Genomic DNA, 21,807 nt, shown 5'->3' with positions numbered 1-21,807 from the left:
AACACAGATGGACTTGAAACCATTTTGCTAAGTGAAAGAAGCCAGTCACAAAAGGACAGATATTTTATGATTCCACTTGTATGAAGTATGTAGAACAAGCAAATTCAAAGGGACAGCAAGTTGATTAGAGATTACCAGGGGCTATGGGTAGGGGAAAAAGGGGAGCCACTTCTTAGTGGGTACAGAGGTTCTGTTTGCGGTAATGAAAAAGTTTTGGTAATGGATATTGGTGATGGTTGCACAATACTGTGAATGTAATTAATGCCACTGAATGGCACACTTAAAAATCATTAAAATGGCAAATTATATATATATATATATATATATATATATATATACACACACATACATTACATATATACATATATATACATAAATACATAAATATACATATATATACACACACACATATATATACACACTTTTTTTAAGAGTTTTTAAGGACAGTTTCACGGCAGATGAGAAAACATCCAAGAAATGTTAATGCCCCAAACTATACATCAGTGGAGAAACTGCAATTAGAAACCAGTAGAAGCTGGTTATTAGAACTGGTAGAAGCTCCCTAAAGATAAGAAATATATATTCTGTTTCTTCGTACAGCCCTCCTCAGCCTGGCTTTGCCCTTGACACTGATGGTATCTCATAAATACGTGTAGCATATTAAACGAGTACTCGGTTTCCCTAGATTTCATGCTGCTCCATTTCGCTACCAACATTCCAGCCAGGAGCAGCTGACTGGACTGCAGAGGACTCGCTGGCCCCACCGTATTGTCACAGAGCTGCCTCACCACGGCAATGAAAAGCACAGGCTCTCCAGCTCCATCAGACTGCTGAGGCAGGGAGGTTCTGCCAGCTCTGCTGGCACAGCAGTGGTCTGCAGAATTTTACTACCAACCCCACCTTCTCCCTTGGCAAGTCCCAACTCAGTGGGAAAGGGAGGCAAGGAAGGACATCAGGGCAAGCAACAACTACCAAGTTCACATTCTCTGCACTGGCCCTGGGCAGGGAAAGGCAGGAGAGGATAAGATGGAACATACAAAGGGGCATCGAGGCAGTACTTGTCCTGCAAAAGATAACCTGACTGCCAAAGTCCTTATTATTTTTTTTTTCTGGCTGCACAGATTTGTTGCTATGGAACCAATACGTGCCATTGCAACTTGGCCTCTAGCAAGTAAAATTGCAGTGCTGGCAAGAGCATTTCCCCAGATTTCCTTTAAAGGGATAGCATCGATGGTGAGTTATCGTTTAAGCTTTGAGACAATGGCGGCATTGTTCCCAGGACTCAGACCGATCACGTTCCATAAACTAGAACTCAGTGACTCATGTTTTATAATGTCTACATGCATGCAGTACAAACCTACAATGGGGAGACCAGGTCTCCGGGCTTCCTTTTAGGAAAAAAAAAAAAATCATGGCTCTTGTTTTTGTTTCATTTCCTCCAAATTGGTAAAAGCCAATGGCTTGTAATAGTTTGGGTAATACTTCCATGCCTCCTGAGCATCAACATTGAACTGCTTTGACCCCAACAGGAAACCAAGATAGCCACAAAGGGTACATATGAGTTCTAAGTGGTCCTTATTCTACCCCTTGACTGTTTCTTCCATTTCTTTCCAAAGACCCTTCTCTATAATTTATTCTATTCCAAAATGAATAATGCAACATAAGCATGGAATTGGCATTTCCCCATTCTCCTAAGGCCCTTTTTTCAGTCTTACCAATCTCTTAATTCTACAAAGACCCCTGGATTCCCCCAGAGAACAGCAGGTCTCAAAGTCCCACATTATATTTGTGGAACACTCTAGGGATAAACTTTTTTGGGCGTCTCTTGGGTAAGAAGGGAATGGAAACCCTCAAGTTCACACATCTAATAAATGCACATTCATGCAAACTCAACATCTGGGCCAGGAAAGATCAATGCTAAGGCACTCCCTCTGAGAACCAGAAATCCATGTTCTAAATCTATTCAATATATTGGCAGAAACTGGACCATCTCTGGATCTTGATAAGGAGATATATTAAGTTCCAAAATAGTTACTCCAGCTAGGGAGGACAAAGGGTTCCCTTGTTAAGACAGAGTGATTCTGTTGATAGTTGTGATAAAATAATGGACAGACTCTTAACACTACACTTAGAACAATGCCTATGTCTAATGAAATGTTTTGGAAATGAATGCACTTAGCTCAACAACCTAAATGAACATGGATCCAGAGCCAAAGCTAGCACAGGAATCTTCAAGAGAACCCAGCTCCAAGTTCCCAAGTTCTAAAAGAAAATCATGCTCTTACACTTCTCTCCATCATACCCCATGACGGTGCTCTTAATGAATAAATTTTTCTCCCAAAGTCTCCATGCCTGCAGGCCAAAATTATAATGTGCTACAAAAGAACTGTTAACCATTGCACTGCAGGTGCTGACAGCCCACGGTGGGGGCTGGCAGGTCTGCAGCTGGCCAGCCCACACCTGCAGGTGCACTTTGGCCTCAAGCTGCAAAACAGATGTAGCATCAAGTCTCAGCACATGACGTGGCACTGCAAGTGCAGTGGTTTGGAAAGAGCACAAAGGAACATATGCCCTCTCAGATGAGGTCTGTAACAGAAGTGTTCCTGGCACACCCACTCCACTCTATTTGGTGGCAGGCAAGTAGGATTACCACAAAGTTAAACAGCTAAATAGTTAACATCCGAGCTCACATTTGCCTTAGAGGAAAGTTATCATTAATTGACCAATACTATATTTCGTTGAACCACTCATAATTCCCTATCTTCAGAAAGTATCTGTGGATGCAGAAGACAGCTGTGCAGTGTGAAGACCACACAGCTGGGACTCAAATGCCTCACTTATAATCCAGGCTCTGCTACTGCCTGTGAAATCCCAAACAGGTGACCTCACACCTTCTGGGATTCAGCTGCCTCGTCTATAGGTAAGGGGCACTGCCAGGGAGCTGTAAGGGACTATCGGAATCTTGCATTCCATTATGCTCTCGTGACGTTCACAAGGCAGTGCTGTCACATCAACAAAACAGACTCATTCCCTTGATCCACTGCGGGGTTTCTGAGCATCAGTCATTGAAGGAAAGAACTTCCTGTTTCATCCTCTCCACAGCTGGACAAGGTAATGGCAGTGATGATAGCAACTTGTAAAAGGCAAAACATGAGCCGCAAAACGAGTGGTATAGAAACCTAAAGGGAAAGCCTTCCTCTTTGAATGAACCGACGATGACAAGAGTGGAAGAACGGAAAGTATATCGTGGCTCCAAGTGGGAGAAAACTTCTAGAAGCTTCCCTTGACAGGAAAGGCATTCTGTCAAACACTTTTTCTTGGAGGATCAAAGAGTTGGATACAATTTTGATGTGGGTAAAGATCCACTAAGGGATGAAAAGGATCACTCACCCGACGAAAACAGCAGGCTGATTTCTCCTCACCAGGAAAATGGTCTAATTTCTTTGGAACACTGAAAAAGAAAAAGATTTTAAAAAATGACATGAAGTCCATTTTATAAATCAGCACAGGTATGCAGGCATAAAGTTTATAAGAAATTCAGCCTCTAGCACTTTGGCACAATAAATGGCTGAAGAATGGATGGATGTATATTCGTTTGACTGACTAAATGAATTTTAAAAATTGAGTGCTGAACAATCAATGTGTAAAAAAGCAGTCGCATGATTCATTTATCACTAGATGTGTAATCCTTTTGACAAGTGAGGTGCACTGTGGTGTCTAGGAAATAATTTTTTGGAGGCTCCTTTACAATCTCCTCTTCTGCACCCCACTATGGGGCTGATCTGAAGACACCTTAATAAACCACCAGAGTACCTCATTACAGCACTTTGCCTTTCCCAAAATGGAACATTCACAGCTCCATCCTTCTCAGAAGTCACTGACCCCACCATCTCCGTAATCAGGCTACTATGAGAATGTGGAGAGGCAGAGAGGGCTGGAGCCCATGAATCAGGGGGAGCAAATAATCCCAGGATGAAGCCACTGTGACTGAGATACCCAGTGGCCAAATCAAGCGTGGGAAAGAAATGAGACGACGAGAAGTTGATCAGAGGAAGCCTCAAGAACAGAGGCAGATAAGAGAGTGACAGCCAGACTGTTTAATCTACACCACATAAGGAGCTAAGTTCAAGACCCAATTAAAAACCAAAAAAAAAACCAAAAAACCTTTTAATTATTTCCAAAGATTGTTTTAAAGACTCCTTTGCAGATATGGGAGATGTCAGGCGAAGCCTGTCTAGATTCAGTTTGCAAACTTTGCATGATCCCAGAGCATCTGGGATTAATTCTAAGAGCCGTGAAGAAGGTGCCACTTTCCCTAAAAGGACCTAAGGTGGCTTGTGGCATGGAGAGAATGAAGGGTCTCCTCCTCAGCAGGTCCCAACAGCCTGGAGGAATTTCCCCGACTTGGTTTCTCGGAATCTGAAAGGTGCTTCGCCAGTCAGGGAGAGAAGTCCACAGTGTTCAGATGACACCTACTATCATCCTGTCAGACTGTCCCACGGAAGGTGAGGGCATGGAGGCTACTAAGACTCAGAAAGAGGACATTCTGGCTCTTGAGAGGTTTACAGTCTGACCAAGGAGAAAGCAATGCAAACGACTAAAGAGGGCATGCACTGGTAAAACCCATGAGGACCCTCTTGGTTCTAAAGAAACACTTTCTAATCCACTCATGCAAATCAGCCTTTTCATCCTAACAGCAAACAGGACATCTACAGTAAGAATTAGAAAGACCACAAAAGCTGACTTCAGAGTCAGAGCCGTGTCTGACTCTCAGCTCGGTCACACATTTAGCCTCATGATCCATGTTATTTCAACTCTTGGAACGCTTCTTCATTTGCATAAGGGCAAGAAAAATACCTGTTTCATGTAATGTTTTCAAGTTTTAGTACACTGCCTGGCATGTACTAAGAGAGAATAAAAAGAAAAGGTAGCTTTATTACCAACTGGCACAACAAGTTTATATACCTATAACCAATAGTGAAGAGACAGAAGAGAGAGATTTTATAATTATAATTTAATTAATTGAATCAAAATATGAATACCTGTATTATATTCTCTTTTTCCAATCCCTAAAAATTAGATGAGACAAATGAGAAGAGAATAAAACTGTTTACTGTAGAGCAATCTGAGAATATAGATAAGGGAAAAAAAAATAATACAAATTGTCAAAATCTCACTAATAATCACAAAGTTTTGGTGTATGTGCCTCCAGGCTCTCTATTATGCAGAAATATACAAAGTATATTAGACACATACTTAGACAGATATATGTATATACATATACATAATTTATTTATAACATAACAGTATTCATATTGTTTTGTAACCTGATTTTTAAAAACTCATTCTATTGCAAGCCCCTTTTAACATCAATAAGTGTATCTACATCATAATTTTTGAGGACTTCCAAAGCATTGCTTTGAAAGAATGAACCACCAAATATATATTTGTTGAATTTATGGACCCTACTAAAGTTCCCCACATTTGGGAGAAATGATTACATGTTGTGCTAGTTAAATGCTGGATAACTATAAGCATATGATTCTTTTTCTTCTATATTTTTGTCCAGATTGAGAAAGGCAAATTGTATAAATTGCATAAATATATGCCTTAACAGCAAAAAAATTGTTTTGGTTTCAGAGGGTGTAGCCAAAAAGAATATAAACTAACACATATGCCACAGGAAATGATATCACACATCACAATATTTAGCAGGCATCCATTATACTGAAAGGGGACAAAATTTTAATGACCAGGACTAACGGTAGATAGGAACGCCTATCTCATATATGCAACCGTAAGTCTGAAGCCAAAGAAGTGTCTCTGTTTTCAGTTCAATCATGGTAGAGTTACTTAATAACATAGAAGAAGGCAAACCGAAAATAAGACTCTTGAGTGACCCTAGAAAAGATAACCACATTATTTGAATGTCAATACCTTAAAAAAAATTGAGATTTACCATATTTAGAAGAAATCAAAAGTTGGAATGTGCGTGCAGTCCCAATCTTTCTAATCTAATTTCCTTTTTCAAAGAGAATGGTTGAATTTGGTAAAACATGTGATGCAGTTTGTCTGAGTTACGTGACACATCTTTGCCCTTTGTTGAGAAAACTATGTTAGACCTATAACAGTGATGAGCAACATTTCAGGAAAATACCCCTATAGGGAGAGGGCTGGGGAAGTGAGAGTATCCCCATCATCATCCAAGAGTGAAGGCATAAGTCTTCCTCCAACTATAAATGCAGCTAATCCTTTCCTACAAGCAGCCAGGACTTGGGAGACTGGCAGGGAGAAGCCGAGAGAGAGAAAGACATGACATAACTGTGGCAGCAAAGAAATGCCAAATCAGATGCTGGCAGGGAAATCCTGGAGAGATCAAAAGTGGAGAAACTACTTTGAGAAGCACAGAGTTTGATTTGTGAAAAGAACTCCATAACAAATGGTAGATGATAATCCCATTGTCTGCTACCTTACAATACATTTCTCCTAAATTTCTCATCCTTGGTCCACCTTAAGCAATTTTTAGAGAGAGTGCCAATTTGTGGTTGGGGTCAGCTCCTAAAAAAGACTTCTAGTATTCTATTTCGACCATGTGAAATAAAGAGAATCAATATTAGGCAATAAGAACACAGATCTTAAATTTTAGCACTGGGTGGAAGCAGACAGAGCCTTTGTTCTAAAATTCATGCTAGGGAGGAGCCAGAACATTACTATATCATGGAATATGGACTGAGCTACTTTTAACAAATTTCTTTTGATGGTACAACTCAGGAGTCAGTGAGTTGTCTGCAGATCTAACAATGAATTTCTTCTGTGGACAGGGTCCTTGCTTTACCCAGCTCTTTCTCTTGTAGTCACTTCATGAGAGAGAAGCAGATGATCACGCTGTATAGAATGCTACATCATATTTCTTTTAGGCAGTCAAGGCAAATTATACATATTCTTGAATTTGCTTTCAAAGAACCTTCATATCCTTTGATGGTTTACATGGGATGGCCCACAACACATTTTGTATAGCAGACCCAGTGACAGAAAATTATGGTTGAGATGCTAACATCTTCATCCAACTGTGTGTCTAATAAATAGGACCTAGACAGAAAACTATGCTGATACTCGATATTCCACATGTATATATATTTTTAAATTTAATTTTATTGTTCACATACCATACAATCATCCAATTAATTTTTTTTTCAATTTTTAGAACATTTTCAATACTCCAGAAAAGAAATAAAGACAAAAAAGAAAATTCAAATCCTCCCATACTCCTAACTACCCCCACTCCATTACTGACTGATAGTATTGGTATAGTACATTTGTTACTGTTGAAGAATGTTAAAATACTACTAACTCTAGTACAGAGTTTGCAATAGGTATATTTTTTCCTATTATGAACTATTATTAACTTCTAGTTATACTGTCATACATTTGTTCTAGTACATGAAAGAGATTTCTAACATTTGTACAGTTAATCATGGACATTGTCCACTGCACGATTCACTGTTTTATACATTCCCATCTTTTAACCTCCAACTTTCCTTCTGGTAACATACGTGACTCTAAGCTTCCCCTTTCCACCACATTCACACACCATTCAGCACTGTTAGTTATTCTCACAATAACATATACTACCATCACCTCTGTCCATTTCCAAACACTTAAGTTCAACATAGCTAAACATTCTGCTCATAATAAGCAATCACTCCCCATCCTTTAGCCTCATTCTATATCCTGATCTTATATTTCATGACTATGAGTTTACATATTATAATTAGTTCATATAAGTGAGACCATACAATATTTGTCCTTATGTGTCTGACTTATTTCACTCAATATAATGCCCTCAAGATTTCTTCATCAACCTGTTTTTTTTTAAAGACAGTTTTGTTCACCCACCATACATACCGTCCTAAGTAAACCATTGATGGTTCCCTGTATAATCACGTATTTATGCATTCACCACCATCACCACTATTTATATAAGGATGTCTCCATTTCTTCCACAAAGAAAGAGGAAGAGTCAAAGAAGATAAAGAGACAAAAGAAAAAAGAAAGAAAAAAATAACAGCTAAAAGACAACAAAAGGAGAGATAGAATTAAACTAAAGTACAATAGAAGAGTCAGACAACATCACTAATGCCAAGAGTTCCATATGCCTCCCTTAAATCCCCCTTGCATAGGCATTCAGCTTTGGTATATTGCCTTTGTTACATTAAAGGAAGCATAATACAGTGTTGCTGTTAACTATAGTCTCTAGTATGCACTGATTTTATTTTTCCCCAATACCATCCGATTTTTAACACCTTGCAAGGTTGACATTCATTTGTTCTCCCTCATGTAAAAATATATTTGTACATTTTATCACAATAATTGAGCACTCTAGTTTTCACTGAGTTATAGAGTCCCAGTCTTTATCTTTCCTCTTTCCTTCTGATGTCCCACATGCTCCTAACCTTCCTCTTTCAACCTTACTCACAGTCATCTTTGTTCAGCGTACCTACATTGCTGTGCTACCATCACCCAAAACTGTGTTCCAATCCTCTCAGCCCTGTCTTTTCCCATCTGTCTGTAGTGCTCCCTTTAGTGTTTCCTGTAGAGCAGGTATCTTGTTCACAAACTCTCTCATTGTCTGTTTGTCAGAGAATATTTTAAGCTCTCCCTCATATTTGAGGACAGTTTTGCCGGATATAGGATTCTTGGTTGGCGGCTTTTCTCTTTCAGTATCTTAAATATATCACACCACTTCCTTCTTGTTTCCATGGCTCTACTGAGAAATCCACACATAGTCTTATCAAGCTTTCTTTGTATGTGATGGATCACTTTTCTCTTGCTGCTTTCAAAATCCTCCCTTTGTATTTGAAGTTTGATAATCTGATTATTAAGTGTCTTGGCGTTGGTCCATTCAGATCTATTCTGTTTGGGGTATGCTGCTCCTCTTGGATCTGTAATTTTATGTCTTTCATAAAAGATGGGAAATTTTCATTGATTATTTTCTCTATTATTGCTTCTGCCCCTTTTCCCTTCTCTTCTCCTTCTGGGACACCCATGACACATACATTCATGCACTTCATGTTGTCATTCAATTCCCTGAGCCATTGCTTATATTTTTCCATTCTTTTCCCTATTTGTTCTTTTATGTGTAGAATTTCAGGTGTCCTGCTCTCCAGTTTCTGAATGTTTTCTTCTGGCTCTTGAGATCTGCTGTTGTATGTCTCCATTGTGTTTTTCATCTCTTGTGTTGTGCCTTTCATTTCCATAGATTCTGTCAGTTGTTTTTCAAACTTTCGATTTCTACTTTATGTTCACCTAGTGTTTTCTTTATATTCTTCATCTCTTTTGCCATATCTCCCCTGAACTCATTGATTTGGTTTTTTATTTGATTTAGCATATTTCTTTGAAAATTTTTGATTGTTTCATTAAAGTGAAACAATAACTCAACTGTATCTTAATTGATGTGTAAGTTTCTTCCTTTGGGTCATATCTTCGTTTTTCCTAGTGTAGTTTATAGTTTTCTGTTGTCCAGGAATCTGGTTTCCTTGGTTATCCCAATCAGATTTTCCCAGACCAGAACAGGTTCAGGTCTCAGAATGGGGTCATATTCACTTTCAAGTTTCCCTGAGGGTGTATCTTAGAAGATTGACAAACTTTCCTGTGAGATCTCTAGCCTCTTTGCTTTTCCTAACCTGCCCAGCAGGTGGTGCCTGTCAGCCTGTCACTCCTGACTGGTGTAAGGAGGTGTGGCCCCTTTAGTTTCTGTTTTGGCTGTTTTCCCCTAGGTTCTGGGGTCTGAGTTCTGAAGGGAAGGCTGGCACTAGAGCTGGGCCCCATCTCCTTCCTCTTTGGGAAGACACACCCCCTAGGGAGTTATCTTCTGCATTGGAATTGCTCCTTTGTCTCTCTGACTTTGTTATCTCCACCTCTGTCTTGGTCAGAGCACTGTAAACACTGAGCCACTCAGGTTGAAAGAGAGAAAAAGGGAACGAAAGCCCCTTTTCAGAGCCAGTCCATGGCCCCCCAGTTTCGCCCATTGGCCAGAGATAGGCCAATGGTCTTCTGGGCTCCCTTCCTGGGACACAGGCATTTTCTGGCTCTTTAAGGTCAGTCATGACTAAAAGCCTCTGCCTGTTTGTTAGGTATATGTCTATGTTTGTAGCTTGTATTCAGCAGTTCACTTTTGTTAATTAAAACCCCAGTAGGAGCTGTGCTGAACTATATTCGCTTGCTCCAAGACTGCTGGTTTCTCCCACAGCGAGGTTTGCAGCTCAGCCTGCCATGGGGGAGGGGGCTCCTAGCGTGGTTCCACAGTTTTTACTCACAGATTTTATGCTGCAATCTCAGCCATTCCACCCAGTCTAGCTTGGTGTACGATGTGTGGTCAGTTACGGTTGTCCCCCACCAGTTATTCCAGATTATTTACTAGTTTTCCTGGTTGTTTATTAGTTGCTCCAGGGGACTAACTGAATTCCACTCCTCTCTATGCTGCCATCTTGCCCCTCCTCTCCACACCTATATTTTTGGACTACTGATTTTGAAAATTTTATCTTGCCATTTTATTGCATCATCCTAAGCATTTAATTCTCTAATATTACCTACTACCATTTACTGAATGGCTAATTTATGCCAACAACATTTTTTTTATCTATTATCTCTTATCCTAACAAAATTTCTGTGAAATAGGTGCTATTAGCCCTATCATATAGATGAGGAAAACAAGGCTCAAGAAATGTAACTTATCCAAAGTCACATGACCAGGAAGTGACAAAGGAAGAATTCAAAGCTAGGTTTCTTTATGTTCCACAGCCAAATAGGAAAGAGATGAGCATACTGACGATATCCACTTCAATTTTTTATATATATAGAAAAACCCCAATACATAAGCATTCTGTCAAACACAAACAAGCACTGGCTTTCACAAAATAAGCAGATACTTCTTTTTCAGGTGATTTTTTTTGGGGGTGGGGGTGGGTAGCAAGTCAGGATACTAGAACAAAAGTTATCCATGATGCTCCGTGGAGAGCTGTGGTTTAGCCATCCAACAGATGCCAGGCAAGCACAGCAAACACTATTCAGGCAGAACAGCCGGATCAAAGTGCTGACAGTTGCAGTGACACAAAATGTAGCCTTGGCAAGCTGGTCTAACAATTACTTTGCATCATTCTGATTATGAGCCACATGTATGCAATCAACAGTATAGAGACAATCCTAAATGATCTCCATCAGAATTTTACTTTAGTTATCAAAGCATGGCAGTTAGAGCACACTCCCATCTGACCTATACATAAATGTTAATAACCCAAATGCAGAGAATATGCAGGAATGATCATGGTACGAGAAGAAGACTGGTCTTGTTGGGGGCCATCCATTAGAACAGGCACATTTTATTTCATTCAACTTTTTCCATTTATTACTTCAGAGTAAATAAGTAATATCTACATCTGATAAATGTCTCTGCATTCTAACTCTATTTAAAGATTAAAGTAAATTCCTAAAGTCCTGAGACTTAATGCTGCTATATATATCAAAATATATATCTCCCTACAAGGAGCACTTTTCATAGTCCATTGTAAAATTTGTCAGTACATATCTCCCCCAATAAATTGCAAACTAGCTCTGAGAGCATGGGTTTCCTATTAATTATACCTGTATTCCCAACACCTCACCCAGTGCCTGGCATTTATAGTAGACATTCAAGATATGCCTGTTGAATGAATAAATGAATGAATTCTAATTGAATCATAGATAAAAAGGCATTCTCACATAGTGAATGAATGACCCAAGTTGGAGAAATAATTAATACCTCCAAGGGGAATATCTGAATTCCAAAATGCATCTATAAATTGGGAAGATGACTGTAAATATAAAATACAGGAAATTCTGGTCACTCCCAGAGAACCTCTTTTGTTGCTCAGATATGGCCTGTCTGTCTAAGCCCACTTGGCAGGTAAACTCACTGCCCTCTCCACTACGTGGGACATGACTCACAGGGGTGTAAATCTCCCTGTCAACACGAGCCATGATTCCCGGGAATGAGCCTAGCCCTGGCTTTAGGGATTAAGAAAATCTTCTTGACCAAAAGAGGAGAAGAGAAGAAATGAAACAAAATAAAGTTTCAGTGGCTGAGAAATTTCAAATAGAGTTGAGAGGACATTTTGGAGGTTATTCTTATGCATTATATAGATATCTCTTTGTAGTTTCTAGTGTATTGGAATAGCTAGAAGGAAATATCTGAATCTGTTGAACTGCAACCCAACAGCCTTGATTCTGGAAGATGATTATGTAACTATATAGCTTACACAGTGTGACCGAGTGATTGTGAAAACCTTGTGGCTCACCTCTTGCTGGTTTGGATATATTATGTCCCCCAAAAAGCCATATTCTTTAATGCAATCTTGTGAGGGCAGACGTTAATCTTTTGTTTGAGTGTTTCCATGGAGATGTGACTCAATCAACTGTGGGCAAGACCTTTGATTAAATTATTTCCATGAAGATATGGACCCTACCCATTCAGGATGGGTCTTATTTAAACCACTGGAGTTCTATAAAAGAGCTCACAAACAAAAGAAGATCAGAGCAGCTGAAAGAGACTTTTGGAGAGATGCTTGGGAGCTGATGCTTAAGAGATGTTTGGAGACATTTGGAGATGCTAGCCCAGAGTTTGCTCCAGAGAAGCTAAGAGAGACAAGCCCAAAGACATTTTGGAGAAAGCCAATTTGAAACACAACCTGGGAGCAAAGGAACAGCAGACACCAGCCACGTGCCTTCCCAGCAGACAAAGGTGTTCCAGATGCCATCGGCCATTCTTCAGTGAAGGTATCCTCTTTTTTTGATGCCTTAGTTTGGACACTTTTATGGCCTTCAAACTGTAAATTTGTAACCAAATAAAACCCCTTTATAAAAGCCAATCCATTTCTTCTTTTTTGTTTTTTTTTTTTTTGCATAACAGCAGCATTAGCAAACTGGAACACACCCCCCTTATCCAGTGTATTAACAGATGAGTAAGAAAATAAAGACAAAAAGTAAATGAATAATACGGAGGGATGGGGGGTGGGATGCTCTGAGTGTTTTTACTTTAATTTTTATCCTTATTCATATACTTTTTTTTTTGCAGTAGTGAAAATGTTCAAGAATTGATTGTGGTGATGAATGCATGACTATGTGTTGGTACTGTGGGCAACTGATTGTACACTTTGGATGACTGTACAGTGTGTGAATATATAATAATAAAACTGAATTTAAAAAAAGTAAAAGAAAAGGGCTACAAAATTTTCAATGTACCAGCACTATTACAATCAATTTAAAAATCCCAATGTCAATTATTGCACTAGCAGATTACAATTGGGGCAGTGGGAGCACAAAAAAAGGGGAGAAAGAGTCCATTTTGCCTTTAGATAAATATCATATCTTCAGAAAAAGGTTACATGTCACCAGAGTCATCCACTGGCAGAATCCTATTTGGAATATACAAAATGACCACCCCGGAGGCGGGGCAAGATGGCAGACTGGTGAGCTGTATGTTTTAGTTACACCTCCAGGAAAGTAGGTAGAAAGCCAGGAACTGCGTGGACTGGACACCACAGAGCAATCTGACTTTGGGCATACTTCATACAACACTCATGAAAACATGGAACTGCTGAGATCAGCGAAATCTGTAAGTTTTTGCGGCCAGGGGACCCGCGCCCCTCCCTGCCAGGCTCAGTCCCGTGGGAGGAGGAGCTGTCAGCTCCGGGAAGGAGAAGGGAGAACTGCAGTGGCAGCCCTTATCGGAAACTCATTCTGCTGATCCAAACTCCAACCATAGATAGACTGAGACCAGACACCAGAGAATCTGAGAGCAGTCAGCCCAGCAGAGAGGAGACAGGCATAGAAAAAAAAACAACACGAAAAACTCCAAAATAAAAGCGGAGGATTTTTGGAGTTCTGGTGAACATAGAAAGGGGAAGGGCAGAGCTCAGGCCCGAGCTCAGGCCCTGAGGCGCATATGCAAATCCCGAAGAAAAGCTGATCTCTCTGCCCTGTGGACCTTTCCTTAATGGCCCTGGTTGCTTTGTCTCTTAGCATTTCAATAACCCATTAGATCTCTGAGGAGGGCCCTTTATTTTATTTTATTTTTTAATCCTTTTTTCTTTTTCTAAAACAATTACTCTAAGAAGCCCAATACAGAAAGCTTCAAAGACTTGCAATTTGGGCAGGTCAAGTCAAGAGCAGAACTAGGAGAGCTCTGAGACAAAACGCAATAATCCAGTGGCTGAGAAAATTCACTAAACACCACAGCTTCTCAAGAAAAGGGGGGTGTCCGCTCACAGCCATCATCCTGGTGGACAGGAAACACTCCTGCCCATCGCCAGCCCCATAGCCCAGAACTGCCCCAGACAACGCAGTGTGACAGAAGTGCTTCAAATAACAGGCACACACCACAAAACTGGGCGTGGACATTAGCCTTCCCTGCAACCTCAGCTGACTGTCCCAGAGTTGGGAAGGTAGAGCAGTGTGAATTAACAAAGCCCCATTCAGCCATCATTTCAGCAGACTGGGAGCCTCCCTACACAGCCCAGCAGCCCAGAACTGCCCTGGGGGGACGGCACTCACCTGGGACATAGCACAGTCATCCCTCAACAGAGGACCCGGGGTGCACGGCCTGGAAAAGGGGCACACTTGCAAGTCTCAAGAGCCATACGCCAATACCAAGGACTTGTGGGTCAGTGGCAGAGACAAACTGTGGCAGGACTGAACTGAAGGATTAGACTATTGCAGCAGCTTTAAAACTCTAGGATCACCAGGGAGATTTGATTGTTAGAGCCACCCCCCCCTCCCTGACTGCCCAAAAAACATGCCCCATATACAGGGCAGGCAACACCAACTACACACGCAAGCTTGGTACACCAATTGGACCCCACAAGACTCACTCCCCCACTCACCAAAAAGGCTAAGCAGGGGAGAACTGGCTTGTGGAGAACAGGTGGCTTGTGGACGCCACCTGCTGGTTACTTAGAGAAAGTGTACTCCACGAAGCTGTAGATCTGATAAATTAGAGATAAGGACTTCAATTGGTCTACAAATCCTAAAAGAACCCTATCAAGTTAAGCAAATGCCAAGAGGCCAAAAACAATGGAAAATTATAAAGCATATGAAAAAACCAGACGATATCGATAACCCAAGCCCAAGCACCCAAATCAAAAGAACAGAAGAGACACAGCACCTAGAGCAGCTACTCAAAGAACTAAAGATGAACAATGAGACCATAGTACGGGATACAAAGGATATCAAGAAGACCCTAGAAGAGCATAAAGAAGACATTGCAAGACTAAATAAAAAAATAGATGATCTTATGGAAATTAAAGTAACTGTTGAACAAATTAAAAAGATTCTGGATACTCATAGTACAAGACTAGAGGAAGATGAACAATGAATCAGTGACCTCGAAGATGACAGAATGGAAAATGAAAGCATAAAAGAAAGAATGGGGAAAAAAATTGAAAAAATTGAAACGGACCTCAGGAATATGATAGATAATATAAAACGTCCAAATATAAGACTCATTGGTGTTCCAGAAGGGGGAGAAAACGGTAAACGTCTAGGAAGAGTAGTCAAAGAAATTGTTGGGGAAAACTTCCCAAATCTTCTAAACAACATAAATACACAAATCATAAATGCCCAGCGAATTCCAAATAGAATAAATCCAAATAAACCCACTCCGAGACATATTCTGATCACACTGTCAAACACGGAAGAGAAGGAGCAAGTTCTGAAAGCAGCAAGAGAAAAGCAATTCACCACATACAAAGGAAACAGCATAAGACTAAGTAGTGACTACTCAGCAGCCACCATGGAGGCAAGAACGCAGTGGCACGATATATTTAAAATTCTGAGTGAGAAAAATTTCCAACCAAGAATACTTTATCCAGCAAAGCTCTCCTACAAATCTGAGGGAGAGCTTAAATTTTTCACAAACAAATGCTGAGAGAATTTGCTAACAAGAGACCTGCCCGACTGGACATACTAAAGGGAGCCCTACAGACAAAGAAACAAAGAAAGGGCAGAGAGACTTGGAGAAAGGTTCAGTACTAAAGAGATTCAGTATGAGTACAATAAAGGATATTAATAGAGAGAGGGGAAAACTATATATGACAAACATAAACCAAAGGATAAGATGGCTGATTCAAGAAATGCCTTCACGGTTATAACGTTGAATGTAAATGGATTAAACTCCTGAATTAAAACATATAGATTCGCAGAATGGATAAAAAAAAATGAACCATCAATATGTTGCATACAAGAGACTCATCTTAGACACAGGGACACAAAGAAACTGTAAGTGAAAGGATGGAAAAAAATATTTCATGCAAGCTACAGCAAAAGAAAGCAGGTGTAGCAATATTAATCTCAGATAAAATAGACTAAATGCAGGGATGTTTTGAGAGACAAGGAAGGCCACTACATACTAATAAAAGGGGCAATTCAGCAAGAAGAAATAACAATCGTAAATGTCTATGCACCCAATCAAGGTGCCACAAAATACATGAGAGAAACACTGGCAAAACTAAAGGAAGCAATTGATGTTTCCACAATAATTGTGGGAGACTTCAACACATCACTCTCTCCTATAGATAGATCAACCAGACAGAAGACCAATTGAAAACCTAAACAATCTGATAAATGAATTAGATTTAACAGACATATACAGGACATTACATCCCAAATCACCAGGATACACATACTTTTCTAGTGCTCATGGAACTTTCTCCAGAATAGATCATATGCTGGGACATAAAACAAGCCTCAATAAATTTAAAAAGATTGAAATTATTCAAAGCACATTCTCTGACCACAATGGAATACAATTAGAAGTCAATAACCATCAGAGACTTAGAAAATTCACAAATACCTGGAGGTTAAACAACACACTCCTAAACAATCAGTGGGTTAAAGAATAAATAGCAAGAGAAATTGCTAAATATATAGAGACGAATGAAAATGAGAACACAACATACCAAAACCTATGGGATGCAGCAAAAGCAGTGCTAAGGGGGAAATTTATAGCACTAAACGCATATATTAAAAAGGAAGAAAGAGCCAAAATCAGAGAACTAATAGATCAACTGAAGAAGCTAGAAAATGAACAGCAAACCAATCCTAAACCAAGTACAAGAAAAGAAATAACAAGGATTAAAGCAGAAATAAATGACATAGACAACAAAAAAACAATAGAGAGGATAAATATCACCAAAAGTTGGTTCTTTGAGAAGATCAACAAGATTGACAAGCCCCTAGCTAGACTGACAAAATCAAAAAGAGAGAAGACCCATATAAAGAAAATAATGAATGCAAATGGTGACATAACTGCAGATCCTGAAGAAATTAAAAAAATTATAAGAGGATACTATGAACAACTGTATGGCAACAAACTCGATAATGTAGAGGAAATGGACAATTTCCTGGAAACATATGAACAACCTAGACTGACCAGAGAAGAAACAGAAGACCTCAACCAACCCATCACAAGCAAAGAGATCCAATCAGTCATCAAAAATCTTCCCATAAATAAATTCCCAGGGCCAGATGGCTTCACAGGGGAATTCTACCAAACTTTCCAGAAAGAACTGACACCAATCTTACTCAAACTCTTTCAAAACATTGAAGAGAATGGAACACTACCTAACTCATTTTATGACGCTAACATCAATCTAATACCAAAACCAGGCAAAGATGCTACAAAAAAGGAAAACTACCGGCCAATCTCCCTAATGAATATAGATGCAAAAATCCTCAACAAAATACTTGCAAATCGAATCCAAAGACACATTAAAAAAATCATACACCATGACCAAGTGGGGTTTATTCCAGACATGCAAGGATGGTTCAACATAAGAAAATCAAGCAATGTATTACAACACATTAACAAGTCAAAAGGGAAAAATCAATTGATCATCTCAATAGATGCTGAAAAAGCATTTGACAAAATCCAACATCCCTTTTTGATAAAAACACTTCAAAAGGTAGGAATTGAAGGAAACTTCCTCAACATGATAAAGAGCATATATGAAAAACCGACAACCAGCATAGTACTCAATGGTAAGACTGAAAGCCTTCCCTCTAAGATCAGGAACAAGACAAGGATGCCCGCTGTCACCACTGTTATTCAACATTGTACTGGAAGTGCTAGCCAGGGCAATCCGGCAAGACAAAGAAATAAAAGGCATCCAAATTGGAAAAGAAGAAGTAAAACTGTCATTGTTTGCAGATGATATGATCTTATATCTAGAAAACCCTGAGAAATCGACTGATACAGCTACTAGAGCTAATAAAATTTAGCAAAGTAGCGGGATACAAGGTTAATGCACATAAGTCAGTAATGTTTCTATATGCTAGAAATGAACAAACTGAAGAGACACTCAAGAAAAAGATACCATTTTCAATAGCAACTAAAAAAATCAAGTACCTAGGAATAAACTTAACCAAAGATGTAAAAGACCTATACAAAGAAAACTACATAACTCTACTAAAAGAAATAGAAGGGGACCTTAAAAGATGGAAAAATATTCCATGTTCATGGATAGGAAGACTAAATGTCATTAAGATGTCAATTCTACCCAAACTCATCTACAGATTCAATGCAATCCCAATCAAAATTCCAACAACCTACTTTGCAGACTTGGAAAAGCTAGTTATCAAATTTATTTGGAAAGGGAAGATGCCTACGAATTGCTAAAGACACTCTAAAAAAGAAAAACGAAGTGGGAGGACTTACACTCCCTGACTTTGAAGCTTATAAAGCCACAGTTGCCAAAACAGCATGGTACTGGCACAAAGATAGACATATAGATCAATGGAATCGAATTGAGAATTCGGAGACTAGACCCTCAGATCTATGGCCTGACTGATCTTTGATAAGGCCCCCAAAGTCACTGAACTGAGTCATAATGGTCTTTTCAACAAATGGGGCTGGGAGAGTTGGATATCCATATCCAAAAGAAAGAAAGAAGACCCCTACCTCACCCCCTACACAAAAATTAACTCAAAATGGACCAAAGATCTCAATATAAAAGAAAGTACCATAAAACTCCTAGAAATAATGTAGGAAAACATCTTCAAGTCCTTGTATTAGGCGGCCACTTCCTAGACTTTACACCCAAAGTACAAGCAACAAAAGAGAAAATAGATTAATGGGAACTCCTCAAGCTTAGAAGTTTCTGCACCTCAAAGGAATTTCTCAAAAAGGTAAAGAGGCAGCCAACTCAATGGGAAAAAATATTTGGAAACCATGTATCTGACAAAAGACTGATATCTTGCATATACAAAGAAATCCTACAACTCAATGACAATAGTACAGACAGCCCAATTATAAAATGGGCAAAAGATATGAAAAGACAGTTCTCTGAAGAGGAAATACAAATGGCCAAGAAACACATGAAAAAATGTTCAGCTTCACTAGCTATTAGAGAGATGCAAATTAAGACCACAATGAGATACCATCGAACACCGGTTAGAATGGCTGCCATTAAACAAACAGGAAACTACAAATGCTGGAGGGGATGTGGAGAAATTGGAACTCTTATTCATTGTTGGTGGGACTGTATAATGGTTCAGCCACTCTGGAAGTCAGTCTGGCAGTTCGTTAGAGAACTAGATATAGAGTTACCATTCGATCCAGCGATTGCCACTTCTCGGTATATACCCGGAAGATCGGAAAGCAGTGACACGAACAGATATCTGCACGCCAATGTTCATAGCAGCATTATTCACAATTGCCAAGAGATGGAAACAACCCAAATGTCCTTCAACAGATGAGTGGATAAATAAAATGTGGTATATACACACGATGGAATACTACGTGACGGTAAGAAGGAACGATCTCGTGAAACATATGACAACATGGATGAACCTTGAAGACATAATGCTGAGCGAAATAAGCCAGGCACAAAAAGAGAAATATTATATGCTACCACTAATGTGAACTTTGAAAAATGTAAAACAAATGGTTTATAATGTAGAATGTAAGGGAACTAGCAATAGAGAGCAATTAAGGAAGGGGGAACAATAATCCAAGAAGAACAGATAAGCTATTTAATGTTCTGGGGATGCCCAGGAATGACTATGGTCTGTTAATTTCTGATGGATATAGTAGGAGCAAGTTCACAGAAATGTTGCTATATTAGGTAACTTTCTTGGGGTAAAGTAGGAACATGTTGGAAGTTAAGCAGTTATCTTAGGTTAGTTGTCTTTTTCTTACTCCCTTGTTATGGTCTCTTTGAAATGTTCTTTTATTGTATGTTTGTTTTCTTTTTAACTTTTTTTTTCATACAGTTGATTTAAAAAAGAAGGGAAAGTTAAAAAAAAAAAAAAAAAGAAAAACAAGGAAAAAAAAAAGATGTAGTGCCCCCTTGAGGAGCCTGTGGAGAATGCAGGGGTATTTCGCCTACCCCACCTCCATGGTTGCTAACATGACCACAGACATAGGGGACTGGTGGTTTGATGGGTTGAGCCATCTACCACAGGTTTTACCCTTGGGAAGACGGTTGCTGCAAAGGAGAGGCTAGGCCTCCCTATGGTTGTGCCTAAGAGCCTCCTCCCGAATGCCTCTTTGTTGCTCAGATGTGGCCCTGTCTCTCTAGCTAAGCCAACTTGAAAGGTGAAATCACTGCCCTCCCCCCTACGTGGGATCAGACACCCAGGGGAGTGAATCTCCCTGGCAACGTGGAATATGACTCCCGGGGAGGAATGTAGACCTGGCATCGTGGGACGGAGAACATCTTCTTGACCAAAAGGGGGATGTGAAAGGAAATGAAATAAGCTTCAGTGGCAGAGAGATTCAAAAGGAGCCGAGAGGTCACTCTGGTGGGCACTCTTATGCACACTTTAGACAACCCTTTTTAGGTTCTAAAGAATTGGGGTAGCTGGTGGTGGACTACCTGAAACTATCAAACTACAACCCAGAACCCATGAATCTTGAAGACAGTTGTATAAAAATGTAGCTTATGAGGGGTGACAATGGGATTGGGAAAGCCATAAGGACCACACTCCACTTTGTCTAGTTTATGGATGGATGAGTAGAAAAATAGGGGAAGGAAACAAACAGACAAAGGTACCCAGTGTTCTTTTTTACTTCAATTGCTCTTTTTCACTCTAATTATTATTCTTGTTATTTTTGTGTGTGTGCTAATGAAGGTGTCAGGGATTGATTTAGGTGATGAATGTACCACTATGTAATGGTACTGTAAACAATCGAAAGTACGATTTGTTTTGTATGACTGCGTGGTATGTGAATATATCTCAATAAAATGAAGATTAAAAAAAAAAAAAATGACTACCCCACCGCTCAGTCTAAGGAGAACATCTATAGGTAGATGCTACTCCTGGCTTTATGAGCTCCTGGGTGTGTCTGTAAGGGGGTATCAGTGTGTGTGTGTGTTGGGTGCATATAAGAGAAAGAGGATGCTATTTTTAGGGTGAAACACAGCAAGTCTTCTGATCTTAACACTTTAGGGCCACATTCATCTACTATAACCCCTCTCATTGCAGCTAAAGATCAGAGCGAATTCACCAAAGTTTAGTATAAAGAGCAAATATCACAGGGAAAAGGTAGGAGTTAGATACTGTACATGACTTTACACAGTGCTGCCTATGTTACAAATGTTTCAGCACTAGAAGATGCTAAGGATGCAAACGTTACCTGCCACAATCAAATTAACGAAGGCAAACGTGGAGTTTAGTAGAGGCTTAAAAGCAATAATATCCATATGTATGTGGTGCTGTATAGTTTTCAAAGTGCTCGAGCACAGAGTGGATAGATGGCAGTCAACATCACTACAT

General features: G+C 39.6%; 1 protein-coding gene across 4 annotated transcripts in view; it reads right to left on the bottom strand.

Moving 5' to 3' along the window:
- ATXN1 (ataxin 1) overlaps nt 1-21,807 on the bottom strand; it is a 508,626-nt gene that overhangs the window by 200,466 nt on the left and 286,353 nt on the right. For all 4 annotated transcript variants that reach the window (XM_037844369.1, XM_037844370.1, XM_037844372.1 and 1 more), the window contains one exon: nt 3,391-3,451. The gene's annotated coding sequence lies outside the window, so the exon portion shown is untranslated. The remainder of the gene's footprint in view (nt 1-3,390; nt 3,452-21,807) is intronic.

Source organism: Choloepus didactylus, chromosome 7 (assembly GCF_015220235.1).
Source record: "Choloepus didactylus isolate mChoDid1 chromosome 7, mChoDid1.pri, whole genome shotgun sequence".
NCBI lineage: Eukaryota > Metazoa > Chordata > Mammalia > Pilosa > Megalonychidae > Choloepus > Choloepus didactylus.
The sequence above is the reverse complement of the archived record's forward strand: the minus strand, read 5'-3'. Positions and strand labels throughout refer to the sequence as shown.